Here is a 14,810-nt window from a genome sequence, read left to right as displayed (position 1 = left end):
CTCCCTAGGAGATTGTGGAGCCAGGTAAATACCATAGGCAATAGTAAGGGCCCAGGAAACACTCCCTGAGATGTTGGAGGCCTAGGAAATCCTACCTTGGGTGATTTTGGTGGTGCTGGGAATCTTAAGCTCCAGGGATTGAGGGCCTAGGAAGCACTGGCTCCAGTGATTGTGGACCAAGGAAACTCTTCCTTTGGTGATTGCTGGGGGCAAAGGTCATAGTACCGTAGGTAACTGTGGGGACCCTGGAAAATCTGTTCTGATTGTGGTGGCCCAGAAAGTTTTCTTATAGTGATGTGAGGGCATAGGGATATCTACCTTATATTACTGTGGGGGTCAGATATTATTCCGTTAGATGAATTTGGGGGCCCAGTGGGGATAGGAACTCTACCTTTTAGTGACAGTGAGGCCAGGATACTCATACTTGGGAAACTGTGGTACCCAGGATGGTCTAGATGATTGAGTGGGCCCCCAACATTCGACCATAGGTAATCATGCTGGTTTGGGTAACTCTAACGTAGGTGTTTTTGGTGGCCCTGGAACCTAGCTGAGGTGATTGTGGGGCACAGCGAATTTACCTTGGTTGATTGGGTGAGTGGGGAGGCAGCCAAGAAAAATCTAAGGTAGGTGGTTTTAGGGCCAAAATACTCTACCTTAGGTGATTGTTGGTGTTCAGGAAACTCAGGCTTATGTGAGTGTGGAGGCCAGGAAGTCATCTCTTAAGAGATTGTGGGGTCCAAAACTTAATTTAGGTGATAGTGGCCTCAGGAAAGTCTAGCCGGGGTGGTGGTGGGGGGGAATGCTATCTAGGTGAACTGGGGGCCTAGAAATTCTGTATAAGTGAAGTGGAAGCTCAGTAAAGTCTCCCTTTTAGGGCATTGTGGGGCTTGGAAACTTAAGTGTTTTCCTGAATTCAGGAAAGTATATCTTAGGTGAGGAGGGTGGCTTAGAAAATTCTGTGTAGGTGATTGTGGGGGCAAGGAAAAATCTAGCTGAACTAATGATGGGGCTGGACTATTCGAACTTAGGGGACTGTGGTGGCTGGAAAAACTCCCCCTTAGGTGTTGTGGGCCTCAGAAGTTCTACGGTAGATGACTGGCTTAAACTTGACCTAAGGTGATTGTGGGGCTACAGGACACCCTAAATTAGGAGACTGCATGGGTTTCCTAGGTGGTACAGTGGTAAAGGATCTGCCTGCCAAGGCAGGAGATGCAGGAGACTCTGGTCTGGTCTCTGGGTTGGGAAGGTTTCCAGGAGGAGCAAATGGCAACACACTCCATTATTCTTGCCTGGCAAACCCCATGGAAAGGGGAGCCTGGTGGCCACAGTCCATGGGGCCACAAAGAGTCAGACACAACTGAGCTCACATGGAGGCGTGCACGCAAGCAACTCTATGTTAGGTAATGTTCAGTTCAGTTCAGTCACTCAGTCGTGTCCAACTTTTTGCGACCCCATGAATTGCAGCACGCCAGGCCTCCCTGTCCATCACCAACTCCCGGAGTTCACTCAAACTCACGTCCATCGAGTCAGTGATGCCATCCAGCCATCTCATCCTCTGTCGTCCCCTTCTCCTCCTGCCCCCAATCCCTCCCAGCATCAGAGTCTTTTCCAATGAGTCATGTCTTCGCACGAGGTGGCCAAAGTACTGGAGTTTCAGCTTTAGCATCATTCCTTCCAAAGAAATCCCAGGGCTCATAAAAAAAAGCAAGGGAATTCCAAAAAGACATCTACTTCTGCTTCATTGACCACACTAAAGCTTCTGACTGTGTGCATCACAACAAACTTTGGAAAATTCTTTAAGAGATGGGAATACCAGACCACCTTACCTGTCTCCTGAGAATCCTGTATGCCAGTTAAGAAACAGCAGTTAGAATCGTGCAGGAACAACTAACTCTAAACTGGGAACAACTGGTTTTAAACTGGGAAAGGAGTATGTGTTGGGAAAGGCTGTATGTATATTGTCACCCTGCTTATTTAATTTATATGCAGAGTACATCATGTGAAATGCCAGGCTGGATGAATCACAAGCTGGGATCAAGATTTCCACGAGAAATATCAATAACCTCAGATATGCAGATGACATCATCCTAATGGCAGAAAGTGAAGAGGAACTAAAGAGCCTATTGATGAAGGTAAAAGAGGAGAGTGAGAAAGATGTCTTAAACCTCAACATTCAGAAAACAAAGATCATGGCACTCAGTCCCATGACTTCATGGCAAATAGATAGGGAGAAAAATGGAAACCGTGACAGATTTTATTTTCTTCAGCTCAAAAATCACTGTGGACAGAGACTGCAGCCTTGAAATTAAAACATCCTTGTTCCTTGGAAGAAAAGCTATGACAAACCTAGACAGCATATTAAAAAGCAGAGACATCACTTTGCCGACAAATGTCTGTATATTCAAAGCTATGGTTTTTCCAGTAGTCATGTATGGCTGTGAGAGTTGAACTATAAAGAAGGCTGAGCACCAAAAAATTGATGCTTTCAAATTGTGGTGCTGGAGAAGACTCTTGAAAATCCCTTGGACTGCAAGAAGATTCAACCAGTCAGTCCTAAAGGAAATTAACCCTGAATATTCATTGGAAGGACTGATACTGAAGCTCCAATATTTTGGCTACCTGATGCAAACAGCTGACTCACTGGAAAAGACTCTGATGCTAGGAAAGATTGAAGGCAAGAGGAGAAGGCAGTGACAGAGGATGAGATGGTTGAATGGCATCACCGACTCAATGGGCATGAGTTTGAGTAAACTCCAGGAGTTGGTGATGGACAGGGAGGCCTGGCATGCTGCAGTCCATGGGGTCGTAAAGAGTCAGACACAACTTAGTGACTGAACAACAACAGAATTTCCTGGACCCCTACAATCACTAAGCTAGATTTACCTGAGTACCCACGATCACCTAAGCTAGAGTTTCCTTTGCCCACTGAAGGAAAGTTACATGGCTCAAAATAGCCTGGAGTTATAACCCATCTCCAGGTTCTCCCCTTCTATGCAAAACAAAGAACTCTCTCACCCGAAAAAAAAAAAAAAAAAAATGGACTTTAAGGTTGATTATGCCCAGCTCCCAGCTAGTCCAGCCTGTAAAGTGCCGGTCTCCCTCTTTTTCTGAACCTCGCCTTCTCTAACTCCCTTACCCTACACTTTTTGGTGCCGAAACCCAGGAGGTTGAGATTCCTTTTCCTTCTCCATGGCCAGCTCTTTGGAGCGTGGAAGCCTGCCAAGCCCACTTTCCCTCCTGGGCTTTCAAGACCTCCTCGACAGGACGCCCTATGTCTTCATGAACAGTACAAGTCCTGTGTAAGGGCTTTATTGGTTTTCCACACAACCCAAGGAATACTGGCCTCTCTCTCTCTCTCTTCCTCTTTTCTCTATACTTTCTTTTCCACGAGACCGACCAATTCCAGGACAGAGGCCTTTTGCCATTCGACCTCCCTCCATCCACCACGAATTCTCACCTTGACCCAGTAGCCCAGGTAAGCTCGGACAGTACTCTAGGGTGCCATAGACTACTATCATCCTTCCCGTTTTCCCGGGGAACCCTCCAGCCAAAAGGCCCTCTGGGGAGGTTCTTGGGGGACACCCCTCCCTCCTTCACAGTCTCTCTCTCTCTCTTTGCCCGGTCAAAAGATGAGGTGACATCCTTTTCTCTCAACCAGTCACTAGCCATTTGCTATGGGGTCAAGCCAGTCTGTCCCACGGGACTCTCCCTTAGCCTGTGAAAATGAAACCTCAAACCTCTACTCTTGACCGATCTCAAGGTTCATAAATTCGAGTCACTTTGCACTCAAATTTGGCCTCAATACAAACTGGATAACCAAAACCACTAGCCTGAGTTCAGGACTTTTGATTTCAATATTTTATCAGATCTCACTAACTTCCTCAAACGGAATGGCAAATGGTCGGAGGTCCCCTATATTCAAGCCTTCTGGGACCTTAGAAGCCGTCCTTCTCTCTGCAAGGACTGTTCTACCTATGAAATCCTCCTCTGCTCTCTCCCCCTCCCCCATTACAAAATAATCCAAATCTAAAGCCCCTAAAAGGCCTCCTAAACCCTAAGCCCCCCATTTTGACCCAGCAGATGAGCCTCCTCCCTACCATCCCAGAGAGAAAGCTTCCGGAGAGGAGACCCCATCCTCTAGCGCTTCCTCCTCCAAAACAGGAAACGGTGACTCTGAAACCCTGAAAGAGTTTTCAACCCCCTCTCCATCAGCCAGAACCTGAAGCAAATACATTTCCTCTCAGAGAGGTAGCGGGACGGAGGGCCCTACACGGGTTCATGTGCCTTTCTCAATTTCTGGTATGAGCCAAATTGAAGAAAAATTGGGATCCTTTTCAGAAAATCCTACTAGATATAGAAAAGAATTCCTCCACCTCACACAAGCATATCATTTAACCTGGAATGACCTTTATTACATCCTAAATGCCACTTTAACCCCTGATGAAAAGGAATAGATATGGCAGGCAGCCCGGACCCGTGCTGATCAGCTCCATAACCAAGATAGGACTAATGCGGTGGCTGATGATGCAGTCCCTTTAACTGAGCCACGGTGGACATATCAAGCAGGTGATGCCGGCATCTGGTACCTGCGTCATATAATTACCTGTTTATTAGAAGGAATGCTAAAAAGCTCTCACATTCATGTTAACTATGATAAGATTAGGGAAGTGACTCAAAAAAAAAGATGAAAATCCTGCCCTTTTTCTTTCACAGCTTACTGAGGCAGTCCAAAAATATACTAATCTAGATATTTCCACCCCCGCAGGACTTCTGTACCTACATGTCCAGTTCATAAGCCAGTCAGCCCCTGATATTCGCTGAAAACTACGCCAATTAGAGAAGGGCCCCAAAACCCTTCAGTGAGAGCTCCTAGAAATAGCCTTTAAAGTTTGCAACAATAGGGAGGAAGAAGCGAAAAAAGAAAAGGAAAGAAAGGCAAAATATGCTTTATTCACAGCAGCTATCCAAGGAGAAAATTCAACCCCTTTGGCCCATCAACCTCGATCCACCCATATGAGACCTAACCCTCCAGGCCCCTGCTTCAGATGTAACCAAACGGGACACTGGGCTAAGTCCTGTCCAAATCCCTGGCCACCCACCAAACCCTGCCCCACCTGCAAACAGTGGGGTCACTGGAAAATAGATTGTCCTCAGACACTACCCACCAAATCTCGGGGTCCACCCCAGGCCCAACAACAACGGGCCAGGAACCAGACTCAGGGAGGCCCTGGCACCCCAGACCATGGTTCCTTGGATGAGGTGAGAGATGATCCAATTGTGCCTGAGTTATTCCAGTGACAGAGCCCAAGCTCCAGACCCCAAGTCCGCCCCATACAGACGGACTCAGAGCTTCAAGTAATTGGCATAGTGGTCGGACACAAAGTCTCGTTTCTAACAGACATTGGAGCAGCCTTTTCACTTTTAACCTCCTCTAAGGGCCCTCTCCAACCTTCAGCAGTAGCCATCGAAGGGGTCTCAGACATCCCTTTTTATCCCAAAATAACCCCTCCTCTCCTTTGTCCCTTTAGCAAAACAACACTAACACATTCTTTTATAGTAGTTCCTCAATGCCCAATGGCATTGATGGGATGTGATCTTCTGGCTAAGCTACCAACTTCTATAAACCTCCCGTTCTTAGATCCCATATCAATTCTTTGCATCCAAATGGCACCTGAACCATTGGCCAGCCCTCATTCCCAAAACCTGCCCCCAATCTTCCCCAGATAGATCCTCAGGTCTGGGACACTGAAGCCCCCATCAGTAGCCAGACACCATTCCCCTGTACAGTTCTTTCTTAAAAATCCCTCTCAAGTAATAACCCAAACTCAATATACCCTGACCACAGAATCCTGACAAGGACTTAAACCAATAATCTCCCGACTGCTCAAAGCCGGCCTTTTGCAGCCTATCTGTTCTCCTCATAATACTCCTATCCTGGCAGTCAAAAAGGGACCCCACTCCTGATGTCTAGTCCACAATCTTCACAAGATTAATGAGGCCATAATACCTGTACACCCCGTGGTCACTAATCCCTACACCCTTCTCTCACATACTCCCCTCTATACACACTCTATTTCATGGTATTAGCCCTCAAAGATGCTTTCTTTCCTATACCTCTACACCACTCCTCACAGCCCCTATTTGCCTTTACCTGGACGGATCCGGACACATATCAATCTCAACAATTAACTTAGACCGTTTTACCACAAGGGTTTAAAGATAGCCCTCATTTTTTCAGTCAAGCCCTTCAAAGAAACCTACAAACTTTAGACCTAGGCTCTACTACCTTACTCTAATATATAGACGATTTACTGTTACATAGTTCCTCTCGCCATAACTGCCTAGTCCACACTGTGATGGTATTAAATGCCCTCGGCAACTGGGGCTACAGAGTTTCATTCTCCAAAGCACAAATTGCTTCCACCACTGTCAATTACATGGGATTACTTCTCACTCTCACATCCAAAATAACCCCAGCTCAGAGACTTCGAGCCTTGACACGGACCCCCAGACCCCAAACCAAGAGGGAACTTCTTTCTCTATTAGGTCTATTAAACTTCTTCCAAATATGGGTCCCAAATTTTGCCCTCCATGCAAAACCTCTCTAACCAAGCTACTTGAGGAAACTTAGATGAACATTTATTGGCCCCCACCTTTCTCCACACCCCAATACAGACTCTTATCAAACATTTACTACAGGCCCCTTCTCTTTACTTACCTGATTACACCAATCCTTTTTCCCTTTTTGTACATTCTCAACAAGGACATGCCTTAGGGATTCTGTGCCAAAAAAGGGAGAACATATGGGGCCCTCTAGCTTACTTATCTAAACAACTCAATCTCGTCATGCTCAGATGGCCACCTTGTCTCTAGGCCTTAGCTGCAACCACCCTCTTAATACCTGAAGCCCAAAAACTAACCCGAAACGCTCCTCTAAATGTATGCTCACCTCATTCCTTCAAAGATTTACTCTCTCATCAGGCTTTCCTTTCTCTGCCCCCTGCTTGACTACAGATCTTCCACGCACACCTCCTCGACCCATCCCTTTCTTTTATGTTTGTAAACCTCTTAATCCTGCTAGCTTACACCCTATACCAGATCCAGAAGCAGAACACCTATCTCATGACTGTGTTCAGACCTTAGATATGACACTTAATCGCTTTGAACATTTAACTGATCAGCCCCTTACTGACCCCAAAGTCCCATCCTGGTTCATAGATGGCAGTGCCCAGAAACAAGCCCCATTTGGGGCTGGATACACTATAGTTCAGGGACAGCCCAACAGAGTTATCCCCTCTCGCCTCATCAAGTCAGCCACATTCCCAGCTCACACATCCTCACAATAGGCTGAACTGATAGCTTTTACACAAGCCTTGACCCTAGCCAAAGACCAAAAGATAAACATTTACATTGACTCCAAATATGTCTATAACATATTACATTCTAACATTATAATCTGGAGGGAGAGGGGATTCCTGACTCAGAAGGGCACACCTGTTTCTCAATGCTTCTTTTTATTTCTGAACTCGTCCATGCGGCTCAGCTCCCAAAACAAGCTGCTGTAATAGATTGCTGGGGACATCAGCGACATAGTCCTATCTCCTTTTATAACAATATAGCAGATCACGAAGAAAAGCGACAGGCTGCCTCTGTTAGTCCTGTCTTTACTATAGCCCAAATTGACGAGCCTAACATCCGCACATAACTTTCATATTTACATTCCCTTTCCACCCCTCTGCAAAAGTACTTAAGGCATTCCTTAAGAACTTTACTGAACTAAGGACGATATGACTTATTTAAATAATCTGACCCAAACTGTACCATTTGTCTGTAGAGAAATCCTAATTCTAACATTCGCCCCCTCACCCCCCGCCTTATTTCCCCACTCACCAAATTCACGGACATCTTCCTGCACAAGACTGGCAGGTAGATTTCATCCACATGCCACCTGTAAAAAGGGTTAAATTTCTCCTAGTCTTCGTAGATACATTTTCTGGATGGATTGAAGCTTTCCTGACTACTAACAAATGAGCCCCTTCTGTGGCTCAGCTTATTCTTACTGAAATCCTCCCAAGGTTTGGAATGCCTTCCTCCCTCCAATCTGATAACGGGCCTGAATTCGCATCCCAGATCACCCAAAATATTGCACAAGCCCTTCAAGTTCCTTGGAGGCTTCACATTCTTTATCATCCCTGGTCTTCCAGTAAGGTTGAGATAGCCAGGCTGCTGCTAAGTCACTTCAGTCGTGTCCGACTCTGTGTGGCCCCATAGACGGCAGCCCACCAGGCTCCCTCATCCCTGGGATTCTCCAGGCAAGAACACTGGAGTGGGTTGCCATTTCCTTCTCCAATGCATGAAAGTGAAAAGTGAAAGGGAAGTCGCTCAGTCAACCGAGTCCTAAAAGAAATTCTGACCAAATTAACGATCGAACTTCATTAAGACTGGACTAAACTCCTCCCTTTAGCCCTCTTAAAGGTCCGGGCCTTACCAAAAAAAAACCCCTTAAATATCAGTCCATTCAAGGCCATGTATGGGAGGCCCATAATACTTTGGGTGTTCCCCCGTCCCAGGACAGTCCCAAATTGCCTTCCCACCTTCCTTTTCCTTTACTTGCCCAGATACGAGATGCCCTTTGGCAATATATGGATAACTTACTCCCTCAACACCACAATCCTCCATACCCATCCCTTCAAATAGGAGACAAAGTCTATATGACAGTTCAGTCCCACTCAGATCTAACCCCAAAATGACAAGGTCCCTACATGGTAATTCTGCTGACTCCTACCACCACAAAATTTAAAGAAATCATCCCTTGGGTACACATCACTCGTTTAAAAAAGTTTATGCAGCCCAATGATGAAAATGCTTGCCAGACTAATACTTATCAAGTTTCTCACACAGCCCCTACAACTCTAAAGCTCTCACGGCTTCCCCTGGCCCCAGCTGGCAACAGATGAGCCTGTCGTTTTCACGGCTGCAATTATTCCTGGAACAACTTCTGGCAGATATCTAGGTCTTGAGTCCTCAAGGATCCATGTTTGAACATGTTGAAGATTACATCTCCACCCTGTGGCTACAAGAAACCTTTTATAACTTTTACCCCTTTGAAATCCAATTCTTTTCTATCTTATACTCACTTCCCTAAATGTTGTTTAACATCTTCTTATCCTCCCTTCCTCCTCTGACCCACAAACTCCTTCAAAATCCTAACCTCAACTATCTATTCCAGACTCTTAATTTAAGCCATACCCTTCTCAATGCTTCTAACCCACAATTGGCTGAAGACTGCTGGATATGTTTATCCATAACTCTTCTGGGAGATTCAGCCCTCCCCACATCCATCCTCGACTGGACCACAGGTAACATGTCCCTACACCACTCATATCGTGGAGAGCCTTTATTCATCTCATATCTTAAATATCTTCACACTAGTGACCAAATCAGAAATTCAGACATACTCTTAGAATCTTTACTCACCAAACTTCCCTCCTTCAACAAAAAACCTCCAATAGGAGGCCCTATTGCCCAGAGAGTAACACTGTTACAACCAGCTCCTTTTTGCATATCCAGAAATTCCTGAAACAATTCATATGACCAACCCGTGGGCACAATCCCTAACTCGATGTGCAACCATACCTCCACCTTACTCTTTGCCACTGGAAAGGCTATATATAATGTTTCTGGTCCTACAGGACACTCTTTAACCTTTACAGGGCAGTTTCCCTCAGCATATCCCTCCATCTCTCCCGTCATTGGGGCCACCTTAGCAGGGTCTCTGAGTGTCCTTGAACGAATGATCAAGACCCCGCCTCGACTCCTCTTCGCCATTGACTTCAGCTGTTGTATTATGACACCTGGCCTATTTTTCCTGTGTGGGACATCCACATACCTCTGTCTACCTACTAATTAGACCGGGACCTCCACCCTTGTATTCTCCAGTCCAAACATTTTAATAGCCCCCAATGATCAGTTCACTCACTCAGACATGTCCGACTCTTTGTGACCCCACGAACCGCAGCTTGCCTATTCCTCTCATCCACAAGCGAATAAAAGGAGCCATTCATTTCTTTCCCCTCTTAAGTAGGGCTAGAAATAGTTGCTGAAATTGGAACAGGAACCGCCAGCTTAACCACCTCCAACCAAAACTATCAGACACTATCTAAAGACCTATCAGACAGCCTCCATGAAATAACTCAAGGCCTAATAACTATCCAAAATCAACTTGATTCCTTGGCAGCCATGGTATTACAAAATAGAAGATTAGATCTACTCACTTCAGAGAAGGGAGGTCTGTGCCTTTTTCTAGACAAATCCTGCTGTTTCTATGCCAACCAGTCCAATATTGTCCAAGGAGCTGCAAAAAACCTTACAGATAAAGCCTCATGAATCCGCCAGAGATTAAGCAACTCCTGGCAGTCATGGTTAACTGATTGGAACTGGATGCCTTGGGTTTTACCCCTTCTCGGACCATTTATTTTTATCATCCTCCTACTCACCTTTGGGCCTTGTTTTTTTAATCTTTTCCAGGGATTCCTCCAAGACCGAATCCAAGCCATTTCCTGAGACCAAGTCAAGACTATTCTTTTACTTGAGACCCTGATGGCTAGAATAGAAAATCAACACTACAGGCCTTAGACCTCCTTCCTCCCAGACCACAAACCCCTGACCCTCATTTATCAGCACGAAGAAGCCCTGAACATTAACGGCACCCACCTCTCTTTCTCTTTTTGTATATATTTCTTAGGGTCTGGAATGAAGGAAAGTTATATGGTTCAAAATAGCCTGGAGTTAAAACTCCCCTCCAGGTCCTCCCCACCATTCTATGCAAAGCAAAGAACTCTCACCTGAAAGAAAAAAAAAAAAAAAAAGGACATTAAGGTTGATTACACCCAGGTCCCAGCTGGTCCAGCCTCTGACCAATCTCCAGAATTCTTTGCCCCAGCCATTTAAGAGATAACTACTCCAAAAAACCTTGCAGAAGAACAGGCCCCCTTAAGACAGTAGCTTTCCACATATATGCCTATATATAGTTACTCTTTTCTTGGGTTAGTGCAGCAGCTCACTAATCTGACTGCTGCCCTTTCTCGCCTCATTAAAGGTGATCTGTTCCTGTAAAGCGCCTGTCTCGCTCTTCTTCTGAACCTCACCTTCTCTAACTCCCTTACCCTACACCCACCTTCCAACCAAGGGCGAGTTCCTGGGCCACTGCACCACGTAAGTTAGACTTTTCCAACTCCTCAAAATCACCTTAGGTAGACCTTCCTAGGCCCCCACCATCAATTATAGTAAACTGTGCTTGAACTACACTCACCTAAAGTACAGTCCCCAAAAGCCCCAGAATCACCTAAGCAATTGTTTTTGGCTCTCATAATTACCTAAGGGCGGACTTCTGGACCCCCATAACCACTTATGGTAGAAGTTCCTCATCCCCTACAATCACATAAGTTAGTACCTTTGCTCCTGCAATCACCAAAATTTCCTGAGACCAAAAGCAACGAAGACAAAGGTTCCTGGCATCCCCAAATCACCTGAAATAAAGATTTCTGGTCCCTCATGATCACCTTAAGTAGATTTTCCTGAGCCCAAATCAACAAAGGTAACTATCTAGTCCCAACAATCACTAAGGTAGACGTTCCAGGCAGTTTACCTACAGTTACCTAAGCCAGAGTCTCCTGGGCCTCCCACAACCACCTAAGCTAAAATTTCTAGGGTCCCACAATCACCTAAACTAGGGTTTCCCAAACTCCCACAATCACATGAGGTAGAATTGCTGGCCCCCTATAATCACCTAACACAGGGTATCATGAGCCTGCAAGAATTACATAAGCTAGAGTTTGGGGCCTCCTAAATCACCTAACATAAGATTTCCTGGGGCACCAAAGTCACTGCTATATTTTCATATACCTAAATTACCTAAGATTCCTGAGTCCAAAATCACCTAATGTAATGTTACCAGGGTCATTAATTTCACCTAAGGTAGAATTTCCAGGGCCCCCAGTTGCTAATAGTACCTTCTCCCCCATGAGGAACTAAGGTTGATTCCTGGGTACCCACAATCTCCTGTTTTCTGGTTACACAATCACCCAAGATAGAGTTTCCTAGAATTAAATGACCTAAGGTAGATTTTCCTGGCCTCCATAATAACATAATTACAGCTGCAGTTTCCTGTTCCCCTACAATTGCCTAAGGTACAATTTCCTGGGCCCCAGGTATCACCTGAGCTAGAGATTCCAGACCTCCCACAATCCCCTTCATTAAACTTTCCTGGTCTCCCAAAATACTCTAAGGAAGGTGTCCTGAGTATCAAAATCACCTAAGGTAGAGGTCATGTGTGCTCAGTTGCTCAGTTGCGTCCAGCTCTTTGTGACCCTACACATGACAGCCTGCCAGGCTCCTCTGACGATGGAATTCTCCAGGCAAGGATACTGGAGAAGGTTGCCATTTCCTCCTCCGGGGATCTTCATGATCCAGGGATCCAACCCTTTTCTCTTGTGTCTCCTGCAATGGCAGGTGGTTTCTTTACCACTGCACCACCTGGGAAGCCCCAAGGTAGAGATCACAGACCCCAAATCACCTAAGGCCCACAGTCACTTAAGGTTGAGTTTCATGAACCCCCACAATCACCCTCTCTCTACAACTTCCTGCTGCTGCTGCTACGTCGCTTCAGTCGTGTCCGACTCTGTGCGACCCCATAGACGGCAGCCAACCAGGCTCCCCCGTCCCTGGGATTCTCCAGGCAAGAACACTGGAGTAGGTTGCCATTTCCTTCTCCAATGCATGAAAGTGAAAAGTGAAAGTCAAGTCTCTCCGTCATGTCGGACTCTTCGCGACACCATGGACTGCAGCCTACCAGGCTCCTCCGCCCATGGGATTTTCCAGGCAAGAGTACTAGAGTAGGGTGCCATTGCCTTCTCCGCTACAACTTCCTGGGCCTCAACAATCACCTAGAGTAGAGGCCATAGCCTACCACATTCATCAAAGTAAAGTGTGGGCCACAATCACCTACTTTAGGGTTACCTGGGCCCCTGCAACAACCTAAGGCAGAATTTTCCTGGACCCCTACAATCAGTAAAATAGAATGATTGGCCCCCACAAAGTAATAAGTAGATTTTCCTAGGCACCCACAGTCATTTAAGGTACAGTCCCCTAGAGCAGAGCTCCCCAACCTCCGGGCCATGGACTGGTACCTCCTGTCAGATCAGCAGCAGCATTAGATCAGAAATAAAGTGCACTGGGCTTCCCTGGTGGCTCAGTGGTAAAAGAAACTGCCTGCCAATGCAGAAGACACAGGTTTTACCCCTGATCTGGGAAGATCCCACATGCCATGGAGCCAATTAAGCCCACGCACCACAACTATTGAGCCTGTGCTCTAGTGCCCAGGAGCCAAAGCTACTGAGCCCACATGCTCTAGAGTCCTTGCTCCATAACAAGAGAAGCCACTGCAGTGAGAATGCCACACACTCCAACTAGAGCAAAACACATGCAGCAACAAAGACCCAGCACACCCCAAAATAAAATTTAAAAAAAAATCAGTTTAATGAAAAAGAAATTGGACAATAAATGTAATACATTTGAATCATCCCCAAACTATCCCCTGAGCCCTAGTCCACGGAAAAATTGTATTCAATGAAATTGGTCCCTGGTGCCAAACTGGGGACCACTGCCCTAGAGCCCCACAATCACCTATGGTTGAGATTCCTGGGCCCCCACAATCACTTATGGCTGATTTCTCCAGGCACCCACAATCACCTAAAGCACAAGTAGCTAAGGCAGAGTTTTATGGGACCATAATCACCTAAAATAGAGTTTCCTGGGCCCTCACAGCACCTATCTAGGTGCTGAGTTACCTGAGATTACCAGCCCCCTACAATCACCTAAATGAGGGATTCCTGGGCCCACATAACCTATGCTGAGAGTTGTCATGCCCCCACGACCAGGTAAGGCAGAGTTTCTTGGGCCCACACTATCACCATCACCTAAAGTTTCTACCAGGGAACAGGGCTCAGAATTGGACAGAAACAGCACATTAGTTAATTTAGATTAAAAACTCTCAACTCCAAGCATATAGAGAATCACCAGGGGATCTTGACACCAATGCCCAGGGACCCTCCTACCTCCCCCGAAAATTCTGATATGGTTGGTCTACACACCAACTGCAGCATTCGCAAGTGATTCTAATCAGTAGGAAGAATTAGATGAGATTTAGACCAGCATCAGTAACCATTAACCCCCAAGGTTCACAAAAGAGAACTCCAACTGCACAGCAGAAGCAACAACATGGCAGAAAGAAAATTTCCAAGGGAGCAGAAGCAAAGAAGAAACTAGAATACAACGTCAGTGCCTCAGATTTGGAAGCCTTTTAACAATCTTCCTGGGATAAATTTCTTGGAAATGAGAAACATTACTGAGATAAATTTCCTGGGCCTTCCACTAATTTTTGCAATTTTTACATAAAATTCACCATTTTAACCATTGTAAATTGTACAATTTAGTGTATTTACAATGTTATGCAACCATTGTCATTATCTAATTCCAGACATTTCCAGCTCCTATAAAGGAAACCCCACATTCATTAAGCAGTCACTCCCAATTTTCCCTTCCCCAACCTCTCACCACCAGTAATGTACTTTCCATCTCTGGCTTTGCCTATTCTGGCTGGTCATTTCATATAAATGGAATTATACAACAAGTGGCCTTTAGAGTCTGACTTCTTGCATTCAGAATTATATTTTCAAGGTTTATCCATGTTCTAGCATATGTCAGTATTTCATTTCTATTTATGGCTGAGTAATACTTCATTGTATGGCTGT

The 14,810-nt window shown here is 45.7% G+C and overlaps 1 long non-coding RNA gene across 2 annotated transcripts; it reads right to left on the bottom strand.

Annotated features, from left to right (window-relative positions):
* Nucleotides 1-4,387: 4,387 nt before the first annotated feature.
* On the bottom strand, nucleotides 4,388-11,682 carry LOC123328050. 2 transcript variants are annotated; one of them, XR_006542782.1, is made up of 3 exons: nucleotides 11,453-11,682; nucleotides 7,891-7,948; nucleotides 4,388-4,586 (listed from the first exon to the last, which is right to left on the bottom strand). It is a non-coding gene; the product is annotated as an uncharacterized LOC123328050 (long non-coding RNA). The 2 variants fall into 2 exon arrangements; XR_006542783.2 differs by lacking the exon at nucleotides 11,453-11,682 and adding an exon at nucleotides 10,497-10,601.
* Between the last annotated feature and the right edge of the window lie 3,128 nt (nucleotides 11,683-14,810).

The sequence above is a fragment of the Bubalus bubalis genome, chromosome 11 (assembly GCF_019923935.1).
Source record: "Bubalus bubalis isolate 160015118507 breed Murrah chromosome 11, NDDB_SH_1, whole genome shotgun sequence".
NCBI lineage: Eukaryota > Metazoa > Chordata > Mammalia > Artiodactyla > Bovidae > Bubalus > Bubalus bubalis.
Note: the sequence above shows the minus strand (reverse complement) of the source record. Positions and strands in the feature narration are given on the sequence as shown.